This window comes from Tamandua tetradactyla, chromosome 22 (assembly GCF_023851605.1).
Source record: "Tamandua tetradactyla isolate mTamTet1 chromosome 22, mTamTet1.pri, whole genome shotgun sequence".
NCBI classification, from domain to species: domain Eukaryota; kingdom Metazoa; phylum Chordata; class Mammalia; order Pilosa; family Myrmecophagidae; genus Tamandua; species Tamandua tetradactyla.
The window spans coordinates 28,418,658-28,432,627 of NC_135348.1; the positions used below are offsets into that span (position 1 = coordinate 28,418,658).

General features: G+C 41.7%; 1 pseudogene; it reads left to right on the top strand.

Moving 5' to 3' along the window:
• Nucleotides 1–3,815: 3,815 nt before the first annotated feature.
• Nucleotides 3,816–5,400, top strand: LOC143666081 (small ribosomal subunit protein eS7-like; annotated as a pseudogene).
• The last annotated feature ends 8,570 nt before the right edge of the window (nucleotides 5,401–13,970 follow it).

Below are 13,970 nucleotides of genomic sequence, written 5' to 3' on the forward strand. Positions count from 1 at the left end.
AATCTGTAGGACTGTACAAAGCAGGTAATGGACCCTAATGTAAACTATGAACTATATCTAATAACACGGCTGTAATAATATTTCCTCACCAATTATAATGAGTGTACCATATTAATGCAAGGTGTTAATAATAAGTAGTATATGGAGACTTTGTATTTTCTGCATGATTATTCTGTAAATTAACAACTTCTCTAATAAAAAAATAATTTAAAAAGTTTCACACAAGAAGAGCCTAGGATGGATGCTTTTACCAGTGAATTCTAACAAATGTTTAAAGAGAAACAAATGCTGACCCTTCAAACTCTTCCAAAAAATAGAAGAGGAGGGAATATTTTCAACTAATCTTATGAGACCAATATTACCCTTATACCAAAACCAGGCAAGACATCACACACACACACACACACACACACACAAAATACAGATGAATATGCTTATGAATATAGATGAAAAAAATTCCCCATCAAATATAAAAAGGATAATACACCATGCTAAGTGGTATTTATCCCAGGAATGAAAGTTTATTAAAACATGTGAAAATCGATCAGTGTAATACATTATTAAAACTTCTACTAATTTATAGGAGAAAGAACAAAAGATACATGATCATCTCAATAGATACAGAAAAAGCACTTGAAGAATTCCAACATCTTTTCATGATAAAGACACTCGACTAAGTAGGAATAGAAGGAAAGTCCTTAACCTAAAAAAGAACGTCTCTGAAAACCCACAGCTAGCATTATACTTGGTGATGAAAGAATGGACATTATCCCTTCTAAGATCAAAAATGAGACAAGGACATCTGCTCTTGTCACTTCTATTCAACAATGTACTAGATGTTCTAGACTGGCCATTAGGTAAGAAAATGAAATAAAAGGCACCCAAATGGAAAGAAAAAGTAAAAACCATCTCTATTTGCAGATGACAGATCTTGTATATAGAAAATCCTAAGGAATGCACAATATAACTATTAGAGCTAATAAACGAGTTCAGCAGGTTGCAGGATACAAGATCAATACACAAAAATCAGTTCTATTTCTAGGCATGAACACTAGGAAGGAACTTTAAATGAACTATTCTATTTACAATATCATCAAAAAGAATAAAATATGTAAGAATAAATTTAACAGAAGGGCAAGACTATCTTACTAGACATCTTCAATGTTCATGGACTGGAAGACAGTATTGTTAAGATGGCAATACTCCACAAATTGATCTACAGGTTCAATAAAATCTCTATTAAAATCCCTCTTGGCGATTTTTGCGGAAGTGGACAAGCTGATCCTAAAATTCTCAAGGAAATGCAAAGAACCTAGAATAGCCAAAACAATCTTGAAACGAAGGACAAAGTTGGAGAATGCACATCTCCCAATTTCAAAACTTACTACAAAGGCACAAATTGCAGAATTAAACACAGAGGCGAACAGCAACCCTGCCGCAAAAAGATCCTGGCGAGAACCTACCACTGGGATGAGATGGCACACCTAGTCTTCTCCCTAAGAGTCGAATTCCAGAGTGAGAACTGTGGAATCACTGAGGTCAGTTGTCTATTCCCAGTGTGAGGGAGAGCAGGGTTTCTAATTATCGACCCCGCATTGTGCAAGAGGAGAGGATTGCAGATAAGGAAGTCAGAACACTGTTAAGAAGAGAAAATGTATTCTAGGCAGCCCAAAATCCCAAATCCCTTTTGATTGCCATGGAATAAGAAATTGAGAAAGCACATCTTTCAAGGGATAAGAGTTTCCCACATCTCACTTTATAGTTTTGCTATTAAACATATATCCGAAAAAATATATACGCATCTGTGCTTCTTTACTTTTTCCTTCTTAGTTCTGGCCCTGCTCTCCTTTGCCTTCCTCTTTACTCTTCCTATAAATGCCTGTCCCTCCCCACCAGTCAACCTCTCAACCTCTCTCTCTCTCTCTCTCTCTCTCTCTCTCTCACACACACACACACACAGACACACACACACACATTTGTCCCTCCTTCTTATGACAGCAGTAGGAGGAAAAATGGGGATTTTGAATTTAGGCTGACCTGGCTCTGAATCCAAATTTTGCTCTTTATTCTCTAGTGCCCATGAGGCAAGAATCTAAGCTCTCTATAAGCTTATTTCTTCAGCTATAAAATGAAAAAACAAAAATACCTACCTCATGGGAGCTTTGTGATGATTAAATTAGCTATATATACAAAATTTTAAACCCAGAAACTAGTCCATTGTGTGTTCTCACTTAGTGGTATAAAGTACTGAAGATCAGAGAAAGAAAGATTCCGGCTGGCCCATGAGATAGCAAGGAACAATCTTTGTTAGCCACAAAATGAGGCACAGTTCTATCCAATCTACTGGCATTTTAAAAAGGAGATTTTTAGGCTTACATATAAATTATTAAGGGGTAGAGAAATATACAGTCTGTGAAACAGATCACAGAAGCTAGATTTGGCTTGGAAAAAAGAAGGCAAAGTATGTCAAATTAATCGTGGTTTTTAATAAGCATATTAGAGACTATTAGTATAGTGGTCACCTCTATTCCATTTCCTCTAAGAAATGTATTATGAGGCTTAGCTGTGGCATTTAGGGTGGGGATTTAGCCAACTCTGGTTTACACACACTTAGAAGAGGAAGTCAAGGAATGGATACTACAGATAAGTTTATCATGTAAAAACTGGGTTTGGTATTGAAGTGAAGTCTGTGACACTTACTAAGGAAATGTCTTTATGAAAACATCTTTGCAAAAAACGTTGGCAGATATTTTTCTGCTGCAATTGCATTCATTCATTGCATAATTGCTTGGCAGATACTTCTGGGTAGTTTTTATACAAAAGCATCTGATTATGTTTTATTATTGTTTGGAAAAAATAATAAATGGTCCATGCTTAGACTGTTTTGCAGAACTTCATCAATCAGAGGAGCTCTATTCCTATAATTCAATCCAGTCTCCTGCCAATCAGGACTCCTCCACTCTCCTGCAAAACCCTACTCCATGCAGGTTCCTGCCTTCCAGTGAAAACGGTGACTCAAACTCTTCCTCTCCTCCTTCAGCACCTTGAGTGACCTCAAGATCCACAACAATGACCCATGACACCAGAGCCCCTCATTTATTTGCCTTTTTTCTCCACTTCTGCCACTTGCACTCATGGATGTACCTTAAACTTTGTCATCGCAGTTCCATTCTTCCTCTGAAATCATACCCCAAACCATAACTTCTTGCCCTTCCACCTGGCTTACTCAATTACTTCCCAGACAGCATTTCTATGACCCCTGCAACCCAACGTTGTTTTTTCAGTCAACTCTCTCTCGCTGTCCAGGGTGACTACTTCAAATCCCCACCCTCCTATCCCATCACCTCCACTTCACCGGCAGCAGAGCACCCCTCTGATTTCATCCAGAAGAAACAGATGCTGCCAGGAAAGAAATCGTTTAACATTTTGCTGCCAGATCTGCACACCCACCTACCCCCGCCCTTTCCCTTTCTTCCTGTTGTAATGGAAAATGTCACACTCAGCCATCCTGTCCACCTGGGCTCTGACCCCCTGCTGTTCTGACCTTCTCGGGGGAGAGATGAGCTCCTCTTTACATCTTCAGCCTCTCCCTTTCTGTAGCTCTTCCTATCAGTACATAAATATTCATTTTCTCCCATCTTAGAAATAAAGCAAAGCTGTTCCTAGCCCAAGCGCTCAACAAGAAAAACGCCATGTTCCAAACTCTGGGATCTGTCCTGTAACTACTAGTTGAAGAGTTCTTGAAAACTGCTGCTTCTTTCTTTCTTTGGTCTGTATATATGTTATATTATACAGTAAAAAATAAAAGAAAGGCCATGTTCAGTTCGAGCACAAAGATTGTGAAGCCCTATGGTGAAAAGCCAGATGAATTCGAAGCTGGCATTTCTCAGGCTCTTCTTGTTCTTTTTTTTTTAAATTTATTTATTTACTAATTAAAAAAAATTAAGAACAAACAAAAACATTAACATATCATTCCATTCTACATATATAATCAGTAATTCTCAATATTATCACATAGTTGCCTATTCGTCATTTCTCAGAACATTTGCATCAATTCAGAAAAAGAAATAAAAAGACAACAGAAAAAGAAATAAAATGACAACAGAGGGAAAAAAAAGATTATACATACCATACCCCTTACCCCTCGCTTTCATTGATCACTAGCATTTCAAACTAAATTTATTTTAATAACATTTGTTCCCCCTATTATTTATTTTTATTCCATATGTTCTACTCGTCTGTTGACATGGTAGATAAAAGGAGCATCAGACACAAGGTTTTCACAATCACACAGTCACATTGTGAAAGCTATATCATTATTCAATCATCATCAAGAAACATGGCTACTGGAACACAGCTCTTACATTTTCAGGCAGTTCCCTCCAGCCTCTCCACTACATCTGGAACAACAAGATGATATCTACTTAATGCGTAAGAATTACCTCCAGGATAACCTCTCGACTCTGTATGGAATCTCTCAGCCATTGACACTTTGTCTCATTTCACTCTTCCTCCCTTTTAGTGGAGAAGGTTTTCTCAATCCCTTGATGCTGAGTCTCAGCTCATTCTAGGGTTTTTCTCAATCCCTTGATACTGAGTCTCAGCTCATTCTAAGATTTCTGTCCCACGTTGCCAGAAAGGTCCACACCCCCTGGGAGTCATGTCCCACGTAGACAGGGGAAGGGTGGTGAGATTGCTCGTTGTGTTGGCTGGAGAGAGAGGCCACATCTGAGCAACAAAAGAGGCTGTCTTGAGGGTGGGTGACTCTTAGGCCTAAATTTTAAGTAGACTTGATCTATCCTTTGTGGGGTTAAGTTTCATATGAACAAACCCCAAGACTGGGGGCTCTCTCAGGCTCTTCTTGAGCTGGAGATGAACTCAGACCTAAAGGCTCAGTTAAGGGAGCTGAATATAACAGCGGCCAAGGAAACAGAAGTCGGTGGTGGTCGGCAAGCTATTATAATCTTTGCTTCCATTCCACACCTGAAGTCTTTCTAGAAAATCAAATCCATCTACTACGTGAATTGGAGAAAAGTTCAGTGAAGAGCACATTGTGTTTATTGCTCAGAGGAGAATTCTGCCTAAACCAACTCAAAAAAGGCGTACAAAAAATAAGCAGAATCGTCCCAGAAGCCGTGCTCTACACTACGCCTGAGGCAGTCCCTGAAGACTTGGTATTCCCGAGTGAAACTCTGGGCAAGAGAATCTGTGGGCAGTGTGAAACTGATGGCAGCCAGCTCATAAAGGCTCCTTTGGACAAAGCACAGCAGAACAATGTAGAACATACGGCTGAAAGTTTTTCTGGTGTATTTAAGAAGCTCACTGGCAAGGATGTTAATTTTGAATTTCCAGAGTTTCAGTTGTAAGCCAAAGTGACTAAATAAAATATCATTCTCAAAAATAAAATAAAATAAAATAAAGCAAAGCCCTCCTTCAGTCCCCACTGTACTCCAACTTCTGTCTTCTCTTCTCTCCATAAAATAGTTGTCTGCACTGTCCATCCACCCTCCTCACTCACCCAGCTGGGTTTCTGGCTCTCCATGCCACGGAAATGCCTTTCACCAGAGCCTCCCACTACCCAGATAAGCGCTGTGCCTGAAATGCAATTTGGTTCTTTCCTTTGTGGACCTCCAGGCAACATCTGCTCTCCCCCCTGCCCCCCTCATATTCTCACTATGCCTTTTCTGTCCCTTTTCTAGAATCCTCCACCCTCACATGACATGCTTGGTTTGGTTTGATTCTCCTGGGGTTCTGTCCTTGACTCTTCTTTCACTCTTCAAACTCTCCGGCATGAACTCGCTGACTCTCCAGGCTTCATTTACCATCTACAGACTGACAGTTCTCAGGCCTTTTTCCTTAGACCAGACCTTTCTTCTGAGTTCACGGGGTCAACTCGCCACTGGACACCTCCACTGAGACTTCTCTCCTGCAAAGCCCCCAAACTTGTCATGTTCCAAATTAAACTCATCTTTAATCCTTCCCCGCTTTGCAACCCACTTCTCTCCCAGGAACCCTGACAATGGCCTATGTACCTTGCTGCTCAAGCTGGAACCCTAGGAGCCATTCTTGGAGCCTCCTTCTCCTGACGCTCAGGTCAGTCAATCGAGTCTTTAAATCTTCTATTCTCAGTATCTGTCCCTCTTCCCACTTGTCTCTGTCCACGCTGCACCATCACGTCCAGGCCAGCAGCCCCTACTTAGATTATAGCAAAACCTTCCTATCTGGTCTCCACGGTTCCCACCTGGCTCCTGCACACAGCTATGAATGATCTAAAATGTAAGTCTGACGGCGTCCTACCTCCCCCTACCCCATCCTCTGAAACACTTTCTGACTTCCCATTGCCCTTAAAATAAAACGCAGACTCTCAGACAGGATCCTGGAGCTCTGCGCCCTCTGGCCCTATTCACCTAAGTCCCAGCCTCACTTCTCTGTCCTCTCCTCTTCCACTTCACAACTCTCTTCAGACCTTCGCTGTGCTCTTCCCTCTCTCTGAGATGCCCTTCCCGGGCTCCGTCCCTTATGCTTCAAGTCCCAGCTGACCTGTCACCTCCTAGGGAAGGCTTCCACGGGGCTTCCACAGCTATTCTACATCCTAATCCCTGGAGCCTTTGAATATTACCATATATGGCAAAATACACGATTATGTTAAGGATCTTGAAAGGAAGCCTTACCCTGGATGATCCCAATGGGCCCTCAGTGCCAGCACGGGTGTCTTTATAAGACAGACGCCCAGAGGAGCAGAGGAGGCGATGCAGTCCAGAGGCAGAGATTGCAGCGACGTGCGCACAAGCCAAGAAACCAGCAGCAGAGAAAGAGGCACTGAGTGGACTCTCCTGTAGAATGCCTTGGATTCTAACCTTGCTAGACTGGGTTATGAAAACAAGGTAGGGGAGCGCTTCCTTGCAGAAGACATTCTCAGACCTCTGAAATGATTAGGTGAGCTCTTATATGAAGGCCACAGGAATGATCTTTCGGGGGGGGGGGGGTTTCTAGAACCTGCTACAACCATGTGATTGGCAGTTTTCGTAGCAAGTTGAGCTTTGGTGCCCTCTGGCGACAGGAATTAATTGTCTCTTGTCCTAAGCCTGTCAAGAGTGACACAGATCTAGTTACCTGCTGCTGGGTGGAGTTTTCTCTTTGTGTACAAATTCTATTTCATCCTTAGAATTAAAAACAAAATCTACTGGATTTGTGTAATTTACCATGAAGTCAGGAACAGTTACATAAAGCACATAACCTCCAAAGACTTCACAAATCTCCTATTGCGTTCTTAGTTTTGAATATTAAGATTTTGGGGGGGGGGGGGAAACTACAAAATTTCAAGTTGTGTTTACAACATTCTCTCCTCAAGTGGCCAAGGTTTTTATGGTCAAATTTAATTTTCATTTAGAAAACTAACATTACACTGTAGGTGTCTGCTTATAATCACTGAAGACATCTTTCCCAAACCCTTAAAACTTCATTGTGATTGAAAATCAAGTCTTTATTTTTTTTTTAAAAAAACCCACTATATGGAAAGACGGTGTGTGAGCTGTCAGTAAATGAGAAGTTAGGGGTCTGGCTGCATGTTCGTAAACAGACTTGCTTTTCCTCCTGAGCGTGTGAAAATGCTGACAACTACATTGTTTCACAATTTTAAATCTGTGTGTCGCAACGCCAGACTGACACCACATGACAACTGCCGGTGTGGGTTTGCTTAGCTTTATGCCAAAGGTTGTTTCTTCAAGCGCCACGGTGAGATGATTTGAGAGGAAGAAGTATGAAATTTTCTTTTCGCACTGATTACATAATCATCTTAGCAACAATTTGCCATGATTTTTTTTTGATCTTTGTGATGGCTAATTTCATGTGGCAACTTCACTAGGTTACCGTGTCCAGCTGTTTGGTCAGGCACACTCCGGCCTAATTGTTCCTGCGAGGGTATTTCATAGATAGATTTAAATTGTTAGTCAGTTGATTGCATCTATGGCTGATTAATTCTACAATCAGCAAGGGAGATTGCCTTCAGAATGAGAGGAGTCTCGTCCAATCAGGTGGAGGCCTTAAAGGGAGAACAGAGGGTTTCAGCCGTCAGAAAGAAGAATTTCTATCTCTATTCCGCCAACCAGCCTTTCCTGGGGAACTCACTGTCGCCTTCACTGAGCATCCAACTTGGGGCCTACCCCACGGAATTCGGACTTGCCAACTGACATGGTTGTGTGAGCCAATTCCTATAATAAATCTCTTAATGTATCCTGTCAGTTCTGTTTCTCTGGAGAACCCTGAGTGACACACTCTTTAAATGACCAGTGGCTTCTAACATTTTAATTTGAGGTTTTCCAACCCCAAACAAACAAAGAAGCACTCATTTGCACTTGAGAACTGCTACTCAGAGGAACTCAGTACTGGTTTATTCTCAAAATCAGAGAAGCCTTTTATAAGGTAAACAACCATATTCTGATTCTGTTTGTTTCGTAAATTCAGATTTTCAGTTTTCTATCTGCTGAAAGCACTGTACATCTGTATGTGCCCACAAGACATGAATGTCTCCAATTTTTTTTACAAAGAATAATCAGAACTAAATCTTTGGAGGAAACTGCTTTCCAAAAGATGCACTGGCTTGTAAGATGATTCTGCAGATGGTGGGATTTTACAGGTTGTTTATATTCTCTAGAGAGATAGGCAAGAAAAGGGTATTAGAATGGGACAGGGAGGTGAAGTGATTGTTTTAATACTTGGGAGGCAATATAGTTTAATAGTTCAGTATGGATTCTAGAATCAGACTGCCTGGGTTTGAAACGAAGTGTTGACACTCACTAGTTCTGTGTCCTTGGATGAGTCATGTAATCCCCTGTGCCTCATAGTCCTTATTTGTAAAGTGGAGATAAGGATACCTAAGGTAAGAGTACCTACCTCTTAAAATTATTAAGAGGAATAAATGTGTCAATGTTGCAAAGCCTTTAGAAAACACCATATCTAGATATGGTGCTGTGAGTTTATGTGCACGCAAACACACACACATATATATTTCCCCAATTAGTATTAAACGGCTTTCTCTAGATCTGACTACCAGCAATGAGGGTTGCTCCTTTTTGCTTGATTTCACTACCTCTGCCTAAGCCAGTAGGATCACTTCTCCAGGGGAGAAATATTCACTATAAAAGGCAATGAATTCTGGTCTGTTATACTGCCTGACACCCAAGTTAATTCTGAGGGTTGAGAAAGATTATTTCAGGGGATAATGAGTTGACCTACACACATTAAAATGGGGGCAAATTCCCCAAAAGGATTGCATGGGGGATATGGGAGGAGAAGGGTTCCTTCTGTGGAAGGAAGAGGGCTGCCTCTGTGATCCCAGTCCATTCAAGTCCAGCAGGGCTGATTGAACACCAGAGGAAATAGAACTTATGGGAAGCCCTGTGTTATATGGTTTGCAGCATCATTACTTCACCCTAGGGTAAAGAGTTCCTCTTTGTATGATAAGGCAGTGGTTGTGGTAAGGGGACTGGATTACTCCAAGGGAACCCAAGCAAAATAATGGTTGTTACTTAAAAATACAGCATTCTATGCATAGAATTCTTTCCTTCTTCTTGGTCTCCAGAAGATAAGAGGGAACATAAGATAGCAGACAGGATGCTTTATCTTATTGCATTTTTTCCTGTAGACCACTGCCCTGAGGCTGATTTCAATTAAGCAAATATTTGTTGAGCACTTACTATACATCAGCACTGTTCTAGAAGCTAAGCTTAGAGCAGTGAACAAAATAGACCGTCAATGGATCTCATCTTCCAGCAGACAGAGAAAAATAATAAATAACATAAAAAAGTAAAATATATGGTATTCGTTTCCCATGAGACTGCCCATGAAAAAAAATATATATATATATATGGTAAAGCCATGCAGAAAAGTAAACAGAGAAGGGAGAGGAATTGTATCAGGGTCTTAATTTTAAATAGGGTGGTCAGGGAAGACCTCACTGAGAAGATACTTGAGAAAAGACTTGAATGAAATAAAGGAGTTCCCCCAGTTAACTTCTTGGGGGAGAGAGTTTCAGGCAAAAGGAAAAGTCGGTACAAAGGCCCTGAGACAGAAATATGACTGGTGTGTGAAAGGAAGAGTGAAGCCATTGTGACTGGAAAAGAGTAGGCGAGGGGGAGAGAGTTGGAGATGAGGTTAGGTACCCAACAGGGTCCAACTGACCATGAAGAACATGGCAGCCTAGCATAGGTAGGATTTGGCTCTTACTCTGAGGTGGTAGCTGAGGAATGACATAATCGGACTTCTGTGTTAATAGGATCACTGAGGGGGTCAAGGGCAGAACCAGGGAGACTAGTAAGAGTGCAATATTCCAGGCAAGAGTTACTGGGAGTCATGGAGGTAAGTTGTAAGAAAAAGAGAAACAAGAGAAAGGTTAGAGATGACTCAGTTATTTTAGCCCCAGCAACTGTGAGAATGAACTTGCCATTAACTGAGATGGGGAAGAATGTGGTTTATTTGTGTTTGGAGTCCGATTATCAGGATAATCAGGAGAGGAGTCCAGGAGCTCAGTGTTGGGCATGTTAAGTTCGAGGCGTTCGTGCGACATTCAAGTGGAGACCTTGAGCAGGAAGTTAGTTGGCTGAATAAGCCTGGAGCTCAGGAGAGAGGTGCAGCTTAGAGAGGGGAAGTACGGGAGGCATACTTCGAATGGATAACATTTGAAGTCACAAGGCCAGTGCTCTTCACCAGGTAAAGAGTGTACGAAGAACAGGGAACCTTAGAGAGTGAGCCCTGGGGCCTGCCAACATTCAGAAAAATCATCGAAGGAGCATCCTGAGAGGTAGGAGAAGAAACAGGAGCACATGGGGTCCTGGAAACCAAGAACATTCAAGGAGGAGAGAATGGCCAACTCCTCAGTCTGACTGTGGCATTGTAGCTGCAAATTCTCAGACGTGGGTTTCCACACAATTGTTTCCATTTCTCCTGAAGTTTCCTGTAACCAGATGTTTACAATTTTCATGTAACACCTCTTTTATTATGTTAAAAACTAGTAGTATCTGCTTGAAATGATCACTAATGATATTCTGAAGTTATAATGAATTATGTTTTGAAAGTAGCTTATTATTGTTTTCATCCATAAAGCCTCTTCATTGGTTCAGTGTTTAGTACATATGTCCCAGGAGCCAAAGAAAGGTGCCTGTAGGGTGAGGGGACCCTTCAAGACAGAGCCCTAAGCTACTGTCATCTTGAGTTACACCGTTCTCCTAATTTTAAATTCCTCAGATAAAAGCCTGTTGTCCTTAGTGGAATGGTGGCTGTGTGAGGAAACTGTTTATACTCTAAACTATTGTTAGAGAACAGTATAGTCACCTTAGGAACCAAGACAACATTTTGACAAGTGAAAAACTTCCTAAACCCTACCATCGTGACTAAAAGTCCACTACACAATACCAAGCATCTGGGCAGATCAATCAATGTAGCTGAACATCCAAACCCAGTCATTAGACATTTAGTCAGGGAAAGCAGAGCGAGGTGATTGACTGGGTTTTCCACTGAGTGGGCATCCGGAGACACAGCTAAAATCTTGAGTAGTTTTTGGTTTCCTTGGTAAATGACAAATGATTAAATTAGAGAATGACCTAAATCATGAAGAATACACTTTGTGGAAATTGCTTGTCTCTATTTCTCTTGTAGCCAAAATTTCTCAGTCTTCATTAGTCTGTAATTACCAATGGGATTTTATCAATATTAATATCCAAATCTTGATGACTCACTGCATCCACCCCAGCTTAACATCAAAATTCCCCTCTTCCTTACTTATTTTTGGGAATCCCCAGGGTGTGGATGTACAGAGTCAGTAAAGCTGCGAGCTTGGCTGAGCTAGGCCCTTGGCCCCCACTCAAGAGGGCTTGCTCCGAGTTAGAGACCCCTCAACCCACACTGCACCCTTGCTCTAGCTGGGGAATCCACCTGCCACCTCTGGACTTGAGCTGGCTCTGAAACTCCATGTGGAAGACAAGCCTCATCATCATGTAAAGAAAGAACCTTCCCTGGTTGCACTCAGAGTGTCAACAATGCACGGTCTCCTTAGCCACACCATGTCACAAGCCCTTTCCGTTCAGGCACAAAGCCCTTTTCTCCCCAGGCGTGAATTCATGAGCTGAGTCTGCCTTACTGTCAGCAGACTCCGTTTTTCCCAGGGGCTCCTCATCCCTTGGCTATGTCAGTAGTGTTGAATAGATTCGTGGGAGAAGAGGCTACTGGACTTACCAAAATCACCTGAGTCTCCACTCTGTCTCCTGAAGAAACATTCTGTAACACTTCTTCAGAAAGCTTTTTTCTTAAGGATTGAAAATGTTCTGTCTTCTCAAAAGATAGCCCAGTGAACTGCTTTCAATTTCACCAAAACACAGGAATTGTAAACAGCAAAATAGGTATAGCGGTCAGAGCCTAGCACTTCCACCAAGGCAAGACCAGTGAGCTGAGACATACGAGGTGAAGGCTGCAGGTGCTGACATGCCCACTCTTTGAAGAAAAATGACCATAGCCATCAGGGGAAGGGTGGGCACAGAAAAGCCTCTTTTGGAGTGTTGGCTCACTTTCCTTCCAGTCTACAGTAACACATGCCTCATCTCTAAGGCTTCATCAGAGGTATCTCCAGAGTCTACATTTCTACCAACAGTCTCTTCAAAACATTCTAAGCCTTCTCTATCAAGCTTCTCACAGCTCTACCAGAATCTTCCCCTTATCCATTTAAAAGCTGTTCCAACATGTTTTGTATTTGCAAACCGCAGCAGCACCCCACTCCTGGTACCAAAATCTGTTCTAGTTTGCTAGCTGCCGGAATGCAATATGCCAGAAACAGAATGGCTTTTAAAAAGAGGAAATTGATGAGTTGCTAGTTTACAGTTCTAAGGCCAAGAAAATGTGCCAATTACAGCAAGTCTATAGTAATGTCCAATCTAAGGCATCCAGGGAAAGATATCTTGGTTCAAGAAGGCTGATGAAGTTCAGAGTTTCTCTCCCAAGTGGAAAAAGCACATGGTGAACAAGGTCAGGTTTCCTCTGTCATCTGGAAGGGCACATGGAGAACACGGCATCATCTGCTAGCTTCTTCTCCTGGCTTCCTGTTTCATGAAGCTCCCTGGGAGGCATTTTCCTTCTTCATCTCCAAAGGTCACTGGCTTGTGGACTCTCTGCTTCGTGGTGCGGCAGCACTCTCTGCTCTCTTTGAATCTCTCATTCTCCAAAATATTTCCTCTTTTATAAGACTCCAGTAAATCAATCAAGACCCACCCAAATGGGTGGAGACATGTCATCACCTAATCCAGTTTACCAACCACTCGACTAAATCACATCATCCAGGGAGATGATCTGATTACAGTTTCAAATATACAGTATTGAATAGGGATTATTCTACCTTTATGAAATGGGATTTTGATTAAAACATGGCTTTTCTAGGGGGCATACTTCCTTTCAAACCAGCACAGAGCCCTAGGAGAGAGACCTCACTGCTTCTTTGCAGGCCTCCCCAGATACCTTCTGCTGCAGAGAAAACTGGCAGCTGCTCCGGACAGTGCTGGGATCCCAGCAGAATTATCCCAGCCCTGATCAAGCCTCCAAAACCCAAAGAAAGACAGAGACTCTTTTAGTGAAGACAAAGTATACACTTTCTCTCTGCTGGGTTATTTTGCAAACAGTAAAGGATTCAGCATTCTAGAGCTTTTAGCAATGGGTGAATTTTTTAATAGAAGTAGAGTTAAGAACACAAAGAAGAAATTTAACTTTTTATTTTTAGTAGTTAATATGTGCCAGACCCTGTGCTCAGCATTTTTTATATATCTCATTCAATCTATTCACCATCTTAAAGGTGAATTTATTATTCCAGTTTTACAGAAAAGTAATTGGAGCACTTAGAAAGTTTTCATCAACCCAGCTAGTAAGTGTTGAAACCCACTGTAACTCCCAAAGCCCATCACGCCCCCACACCCCCGTGGCTCTTGGCATTCAGA